We start from the raw sequence: 9,358 nt of genomic DNA on the forward strand, positions 1-9,358 counted from the left end.
GGGGGGGGAATCTCGCTTTCACTTTGCCCGAACTGACAGCACCTAAACCTGTGTCAATTAAATGGCTGCTGCTACTGCTGCTGGCAGCCAAAGATGACAACATTGTGGTAGGGGTGGAGGAATCAGGCTCAGTGAATGCACAGTAGGTATCTATATGCAGTTAGCTTTCTCTTACACAATTGCAATACAATTCACCACCTGAGCTACTCCACGACTACTCCTTCGGCTGGCACACTCTCCCTGCCTGAGGAAATGCTGTTTATACAAATAAGGTCTGTGGAGCATCGTTGCTGACTCTTTAAGAGCTCCAGTGACTTGGCTAGGAAGTTGCACTTGATGAAGCATGTCCTTAGGGTGTCCTTGATACACTTTCTTGGGTGACACACTTCATCTTTTCACACTCCACTTCACAGGAGCATTCATGCATTGTCCAGCTGAGCCACACACTTAGACAGGCTACCTGCCCTCCATTGATGTAAGATAAGTCATTTTAATGATATGTGTGAGCAAACTTTCAAGATTTTTCTTTCATCTTATGATGTCTGTGCTGAAGAATAGTTGCTGCTGAGAAGAAATCATAATTATGCCAGCAAGAATACTTATCTAGCATAAACTAGTTCTCCAGTAGAGGAAGTTTTTTACAGCCTCCCCCCCAGTTTTTAATGTAGCTGCAGCTTTTACTTTTAATATAACAAGGCTTCCTAAAGTGCATGTTCTGAGTCATTAGCAGCTCATTACAAATGTCAAATATCAAATAATTAATAACAAAATTTACTCCCAAATTAACTCAAAGAAAAATCTAGTGGTCCAGAAATACTCTCATTAATCCTTCTTCAGAGCAGTACTGCCCATCCTAGAAATCAAAAGTCATGAATTAGTCCTGTCCTGCTCCCTCCAAACCATGGCTTAAAAATCAGAAGTAATTTTTTTGTGGTTAAATCAGTCTGAATTATTTTGTTCACCTTGTGGTAACTTGAGACTGTATCTCATACTTGGATCATGTTTTCAATTGTAAGTCCCCACGATGGCTGCACATTTCCTGTTTAAGGAAAGCCAAGATTTTCCCACACCTGACTCCACTTTGGGTAAAGAAACAAATTTTGTTACTCTGCTAAAACTGCAGGTGTTGGCCACAGTGAATACAGGTGGTATGTTTCAAAGACAGCTGATAATCTATAGAATCAGGTAATTGATTGTGAAATTTTATCTTCGTATGCCTTTCAATTAACTTTTTTGTTTCTTGAAGCTTCTTGCCAGAGAAATACTTTTCCCCCCCTTGCATTTAGGATTTTGCATCTTAAATATTGTTTCTACTGGAGTGTTTCAGTGACAATTTTAAGATTTTGGTACACCACAATCCAGAGCTAAAAATGCAGCCAAATTTTCTGATACAATAGCAGAAAACTTAGCCCAAGAGCTTTATAAAAAGGCCATAGGAAATTCTCAGATAAAAAAATTGGAACATCACAACAAGTTTAATACAGAACAGACATTTTAAATGTTCTCATAGCTGAAGCCTGCACAATTGGACTGTTGCGAATTAAAAGTTTGGCTCTCTAATTAGTAAAAAAAAAATTTTAAAAAGGAAATAAAGAGCTGTGAGTCCTTGCAGTGAAGCATTTCCAGATTTCCAGTATCATTTTTTTCAGGGGTTTCCTTGATGAAGTCTGTCATCCTGTCTTAACCTGGGATTTCCGTGATCTTTAGGCATTATCCTTAGAGGCACTACACAAGTAATCTTGGCTACATCCACACTGAGGGGAAGAGGGCCTGGGAACACCAAAACCATGTCCTCTTGACTTCCAGCCAGCCTGGTGTCAGCTGCGGGGCTGGGCATGATGTGTCTGCCCCGGGCTGGAGGGACAGGTGGGCAGGCTGAGCACCCCATGCCCTGCGTGCACAGGCTCTCCCTGCCTCCACGAGGCTCCAGGGCATACATGCAAGCACCGGGGCCATGGCTTGGTCGTCAGAGCAGTCCTGGACTGACGTTCACTGCAAGGTCAGCATCACCCTTGACTTTCAAGGGCTATCCCTCCATAAAAAAGTCACCTGGCTTTAGTTGTACCAGTGTCGTTAGATACAAGCCTTATAGAGAAACATGCAGGCATGCCAAAGGGCGCTTTACCCAGCATTGCCTGGGGAGAAGGGGGATGCTCATGTAACTCCCTGCTAGGCTGCTTTAACTCTGTTGGTGCAGCATTACACTTCAGCAGCAAAGCTGTGTAGGCACAAAACCTGTGCGTATGCTATGCCTAAATTTGGAGGGGGGGAGGAATGTGTACATCTACATGTGTGAAATAAGTTATCACCTGCTGCCTGCAAGCCAAGAACACCCACCTCACATCCGAAGGCCCAGTTTTGTCCTGTGGTTTCCCCAAACACCCTCCCTCCCTGCATCTTTGTATGCTGCTGTTACTCAAACAGGAACTGTTCGTGTTTGCAGCCTTTAGCAGATGATGCAGTTCTTTTATCTGCCTTTGGCACCTCCCTGCCAGTTGCCGATGCAGCCGTGTACACATCTGAGAGTGAATTTTCTAGGACAGCACTGTGAGGCAAAACGCCTATTTGTTTTCTCTCTCCTTTCATCCTAGCTCCTCCTGCCCCCTTCTCTGAGCCCTTTTTTATATCCTCCTCCCCTTTTGCTGGTCTCTGGCTGCAAAACCAAACTGGTATTTATTGCTGGTGCTGAGACCCTATGTAGGTCAACCCCTATGAGTCGTGCATCTGAGCTGCAGTTGCCCTGCAGCTGCTTCTTGAAGCAGGAGGGTAATTGGTCTGATAATTTCTTGTGCCACTTGCCCCTGCCTCTCTTCTGCTTCCTTGGCAGATACCAGAAGTGCCATGCTGTGCCAGCCCACCTGGCTGCAAGCTGCACAAAAATCCCTGGCTCGTCAGGCCAAGAGCTCAAAACGACTTATAAACCTTCCTGTTCAGTGCCTCCTTCATGACCACACAGAGCCACGAGCCCAGGGCTTGTCCTACTGCTGGGAAATGCGTCTGCACTGTGCCCTTTCAAGCAGAAGTCCCACAGCCCACAGGACTGCGATTTAAAATGTCACTCAGAAATGTTCTATGCCTGCGGATGGAGGGGGGAGCTGGCGTCTCCCAGCAGTGGGATTGCTCTGAAAGGCTGTTTTGTCTGCAGTGAGACCCCTTACCCTCTCCAGAGCTGCAGGTCCATACCCCAGTTACTTCACCAGTGCCGTCACCAGTGAAAAAAAAGTTGAATGACACAGAGCTGTCCTGCTTGTCATGTTCCTGCTTGACTTGCTTAGGTGCTTTTGAAACCCCTGTGAGCCCCCCATGCATTGCTTTGTAGGGCCCTCAGCACTGAAAATAAGTCTCAGCATGACCATCAGTCCCTTTCCTATGGGGAAACAGTAACAGATACAGAAACCAAATCCAAATCTTCACCCCCATCAGAAACCTCAGCTGCAAGGCTGTCCTACCATGTCATATGCTGCTTTTATTTTTGAACCTTTAGACCTGTGACACATCCTCTACAAAGGCTAAATTCAAAATTAGCTGCACAAGCATAGAAAGGAAAGTCTGTCTCTCAGCATACATTAGAGTATAGTCCCCAGCCCCCTCCAAAACAAAATGGAAGTGTCTCTGGTTCAAGGCAGCCTACACAACAGCGAGCTGCAGGAGCTGTAAGCTATTATTTTAGCTCCCAAGGAAAGTAATTACTATAGCAACCAACACATCCGAATGGCTCTTCGGCTGCTACTGAGACACAAACAACTTGTGCACAAAGGCACATCTGAAACGTGCTGTGTGAAGTGTTCTCGGGTAGCTGTGTTTTTTAAAAAGCTTTATAAAATGTGTGTAACTGGCTCCTGATAAATGACTGCCAGAATAACAGCAAGCAATTGTACTATGCCATAATCCTAAAATAACCTAGTCAATGGCTCAGTATATTTGCCCCTGAAGAGATGAGCTTTTTTTGCTTTTTCATCTTTGCAGTGCAGGCTCCATTTTAAGCCTGTGTGCTGGGAAGTACCCAGCAGAGCTGAAGATACATTCAATAAACAGACAATAAAAAGGTGAGGGGAATGTCTCCCCTTTTGTTCTGTGTACCAATGCAAACTCCCTGGAGGCTTTAGTGCCAGCTCGTCCCCTCAGGCTTACACAAAGTTTGTTGGAAAAAGGGGATTTAATTACAGCCTTGTAATTCTGGAGGGTGTAACAAGTGATGTCTGCGTTCTTTCCTGTGTCTGTGCAGCAACCAGCCCCAACAGACCCCATCTCCAGCTGCGGTGCTGTGTACATTACTGTTGCTATCAGTGAATAAGGAAGCTTCTTGGGCAACAGCAATCTGTAATCATCGGCCATTGCTTAAGTATTACAGCATTTGGAGCATCTTGGTCACCTTCAAATCAAAATGCTGCTGGTGTAATAACAGCTTGATCGTTTCTGGGCTCTGCATGCAAAACTGCACCACTTCATGGAGCTGAGACAAACAGTTTACGTTCCCCAAAACGAGACCTGGTCCAAGCAACCTGGCCCAGGAGTTCTGTCCAAAGATTCCCCACAAGGCAGATACAGACATGTCACCTATCTCAAGGATGGTGAGTGGCATTAATGTCACATTCTTCCTCCGTTACACAAGGCAGCTCTGCTGAAAATGGGGGTTATGGATCTGGGTAACTCAGAACAGAGTTGGATCCTGTAAGTGAGCACAACACGTCCCTTCACAAACCTGAATTGCCTTTTAAGATTTTTTTTCATCAGTTGAGTCCTAAAGTCTTGTTCTGGGTCCAGAATAAACTGAAAATCACAACTGTGTTTAAAATAAAGACAAAATTAAGGAAGGAAGTGTAGTGATGTAATTTATGTCTTAGGACCAATCAAAAAAGGATCTTGTGATAGCAGGTACCGCACAACAGAGAGTTTTGGTTGACTGTAGCCTTATAAGCAAAGTAATTTTATTTTGGATTAAAGAAAAACATCTGAAAAAAGCACAAAACTAAAGTATCCATAAGAAAATAGCACAAGCATGTGTAAAATCCAATGCCTCGCTTCTGCCTTGCAAAACAGTAGCTGCCACGCAGGGACCTAGAATTTCCAAGCTGCTGATCCCAGGGAAATAAATTCTCCTCTGTAATTTTTGTCATAACAAGTATGGATCCCTCTCAAAAAAAAAAAAACCAACCCAAACTGTTCTTTTTCACAGTGTGCCTTTTTATTAGCTTTTTGGTGCAGGAAAGACAGGACCATTCACTCACAAGCTGACTTCCCAGTTCACCTTTGCTACTAAACAGAAATCTCTTTGCCTGGTTTAAAGGAGCAGGGGCCAGGCTTCTGGGCAGCACATAACCTGCCTTCATGCCATGCCTCTGCTATACCTGCAGGGTCACTGGCTGTAGTAGAGTGGATAAACCTTGTTCCTCACAAACATTTTGGGTTTGGGGTTGCGAAAGGCTGCTGCAGTACCTTTTTGGTGAGAGCGAGGGGAGATACGGAGAAGAGAGCTAGTGCACTGCCCAGCTACTTGTGCAGAGCCGCAAGGCAAAGAAGTGAAACCAAAGTCTTGGAGATGTGCAGCAAGCTTTTCTGAATGCTCACCAGCTGTGGAAGTGCCCTGCTGCCAATGTCAGGCATGTTCAGGCCCAGTACTGCAGTTTTCTTCTGGGAAGAAAGAAGAGAAAAATGCAAGGAGCTTGCATTTGACCCTCACTGTAAGCAAAGCTCAGTGCCACAGTGAATAAGGCCTGAAACAAACTCTCTCTTAAAAATAGGAATGACCAGAAAGAAAATCCCCCATTCGCCAGAGGTAGACAGGTAGGACACACGCAAAGGCGTGTGCATGAGAAATCCTTTAGGTAATGAAGCAGGACTCTTGAAGTACTTTGCTCAAATCCTGAAGCTGACATTGCTCCTCTGCTTCATGCAAGATTCAGTCTTATGCAAGCTGGTTTCTTTTCTGGTTTATCTGTCAGCTTGAAAATTGGGTGGATGGTTCATGAACAGATTTGTCTGTGGTATTGCTTTTGCATCCGCGCAGTCTTAGATGTCACTGAGGCTTGAGTGATCTTGCATCTATGAAGGTATGTGAGAAAATGAAAGAGCATGCATGACTATTATATCAGACAGAGTTGGATCTGGACCTTCTCTGGTGTGAATCTGGCGCTGTTGTAATCTAACACAATCTGGCCGCTGTCGTTAGAGACAACAAAAAATGTTTTTACAAATATATTAATGACAAGAAGGGAGGCAAGGAGAATCTCCATCCTTTATTGGATGCAGAGGGAAACATTGTCACTGAGGATGAGGAAAAGGCTGAGGTACTTAATGCCTTCTTTGCCTCAGTCTTTAACAGGCAGACCAGTTATCCTCAGGGTACTCGGCCCCCTGAGCTGGAAGACAGGGACGGCGAGCAGGATGAACCCCCCATAATCCAAGAGGAAGCAATGATTCTTACTATTCCAGTTTGTTACATGTAACATGAAGCCTTTTATCTTCATAATAGCAGTGCGTGGACAAACTGACGGCACATTTGAACAGTCGCTTAAGCATGACATACGAGGAAACTTGTTTATACAAAAATAACTGAAGTGCATCAACGGTCAAGATTAAGTTTTAAGCATTCCCTTTATCTTCCAGATAGAAAAGTACTACAAGAAAGATTAAACCAATGAACCAAACTAAAAAAAATCAAAGCATCAATGTAAAGAAAATAAACAGTTATAAAAGTCTAACTGAAAACTGTAGAAAAGGAGGATGCAAATTGTAACAATCATCCTTGCTTCCATGCTGGAAGTATTTGCTGTGCATGAGGAGAAGTCGGCAATTTTCCTCCTCCTTCAGACATACAATAGCAAAGATAGAGCTTGAGCAATTTTCTAAAATAATTAAACAACAGGTGTGTAGGTTGTCTTGTTTCTAGCCCTTTCATATTGTTATTGTGCTACATTGAAAGCTTCTTACAGCTAGCACTTCACTGTGTGCCTTTTCTTCCAGATGCAAAAACATAGTTTATTAGCTTGTGAAACATCTGCATGTTTTTACAAAGGCTGGTTCAAGCAAAGAAATCAAAGTGAGCAACGTAAGTAGAAGAATTAAACTGGGGCTTTACATTATTATTATGACAACTGTGTGAAGAAAAAAAATGCTAAAAGTTCTCCAGTCCATACATAAAGTGTCAAGGTGTTCAGTCCCTTGGCAAACAAATGCTAACTAGCACATAGAGTATTAACAAGTTAAAACACAGTATACTTTATTTCTCCCGTGATATTCCATCATTCTGTTTTGCAAGGATTTCATATAAGCTTTACTTTGCTTCTCACTTTTGTTCCTACCTTCCTCAACCATAACAGAGTTTCAGGTTTGAAAGATCTGGAGCGTGCCTGGCGGAAAAGGACCTGGGGGTGTTGGTCGACAGCCGGCTGACCATGAGCCGGCAGTGTGCCCAGGTGGCCAAGAGGGCCAATGGCATCCTGGCCTGTATCAGAAATAGTGTGGCCAGCAGGAGTAGGGAAGTGATTGTGCCCCTGTACTCGGCACTGGTGAGGCCGCACCTCGAAGACTATGTTCAGTTTTGGGCCCCTCACTACAAGAAGGACGTTGAGGTGCTGGAGCGGGTCCAGAGAAGTGCACCAGAGAAGGGCAACGAGGCTGGTGAGGGGTCTGGAGAACAAGTCTTATGAGGAGCGGCTGGGGGAGCTGGGGTTGTTTAGCCTGGAGAAAAGGAGGCTGAGGGGAGACCTCATTGCTCTCTACAACTACCTGAAAGGAGGTTGTAGCGAGGTGGGTGTCGGTCTCTTCTCCCAAGTAACTGGCGAAAGGACGAGAGGAAATGGCCTCAAGTTGCGCCAGGGGAGGTTTAGATTGGATGTGAGGAAAAATTTCTTTACTGAAAGAGTGGTTAAACGTTGGAACAGGCTGGGCCGGGAGCGGGTTGAGTCACCATCCCTGGAAGTATTTAAAAGACGGGTAGATGAGGCGCTTAGGGACATGGTTTAGTGGGCATGGTGGTGTTGGGTTGACGGTTGGACTCGATGATCTTAGTCCAATCTTACAACCTTAATGATTCTATGATTCTATGAATCAGAGAAGTAAACCAAAATGGCAGCTCCTGTCGTGTTAAAAAACTACACCTTAATGAAAACCTGTCTTTGAGAAGCAGAAATATCTGGAGAAGCATGTTAAGAGAGAGGTGTTGAGAGAGCCAAGGTGCTAAGGGGTGAGCTTCTGGGAATGCTTTGCATGTGAAAACACTTCATGAATCAGTTATGAATGCGGCTGCCCTCTCTTCCACCTGCCAGGAGCCTTCCTCACTCCAAACAAAGTTTGTGCTGCTCCCCAGCCTGTTTCAAACAGGAGGTGGTATTGATGAGCAGTAAATGGCATGTTTACTTGCAGTGTTGTTTTCAGATAGAGAGCACTAGTTGTGAAGGTGCAGAAGGAAACACAGGAACCGCTGTTTGTGTTACGCTGCAAACAGGAGGCCATCAACAAAGAAGCGCAGGTTTCAAAACCACCTCTGCTCAGCCCCGGGTGGGAGGTTTTGTTTCTGTATCGGCTTGGAATCCATAGTTTGTCTTGTGATTGCTGTGTTATAAATGAATATTTAGCAGCCACTGGTTGATTGATTGAGTTTTTTTGGTGGCGGTTCTTGGAATTACTGGTTCTTTGAACAAATCTGAAAATGGGCCCTCATAAAAACGTAACAATATCAAATTGTAGTGAAGTTGTTTCGCCTTGCACTTGAGTCTTGCCAAGAGATGTCAAAAATGTGCACACACATTACTTAAATGTTGCTAGGGTTTTCCCGCAAACTGAAGTTGCCTGCAGAGTCCTGAGACAGACAGGAGAAGTTGGTATTTCAAAAGATGATGATTTTTAATGGAGTCTGTGTCAGGGCCACGTGAACATGACTTTGAGAATAACACCTGGCCAGCAAATGCCCTGAGCCTGATTTACAGCTTCGTCAGCAGGCGCTAGACCTGCCTTGTGCCTCTCGTGGAGGGGCTAAGCGGGGGACATAAAGGGAGGAAACAGCATTTTGTCGTGTCATACTTTGCAAGGGCCCTGAAAGCTGTGGCAGTGTAATGAATGTGGGGGAGAAGAGCTGGTGGCAGTGATGCTCTGTCCTCCGAAAGCCTGAACGTGCAGGCTGGCAGCAGCACTGCCTGGCCCCAGCAGCACAAGCCTGAGCACATGCAGCCTTGCTCCCTCTTTATGGCATCCTTCTCTCTCTCCTCCGCCACCTCTAGCTGACCAGATGAAGAAGGCCGCTGCCCTCGGCACCTCTCCACGCTCCACCGCATCCCTCCATGGCTGCGCTGCTGCTTGCCGGCATGCCATCCACCCAGCCGGAGTTGCGGGGGGTCGTCAAATGAGCTACGTTCTGCCG

Source organism: Pygoscelis adeliae, unplaced genomic scaffold, assembly GCF_000699105.1.
Source record: "Pygoscelis adeliae isolate BGI_AS28 unplaced genomic scaffold, ASM69910v1 Scaffold621, whole genome shotgun sequence".
Lineage (NCBI taxonomy): Eukaryota > Metazoa > Chordata > Aves > Sphenisciformes > Spheniscidae > Pygoscelis > Pygoscelis adeliae.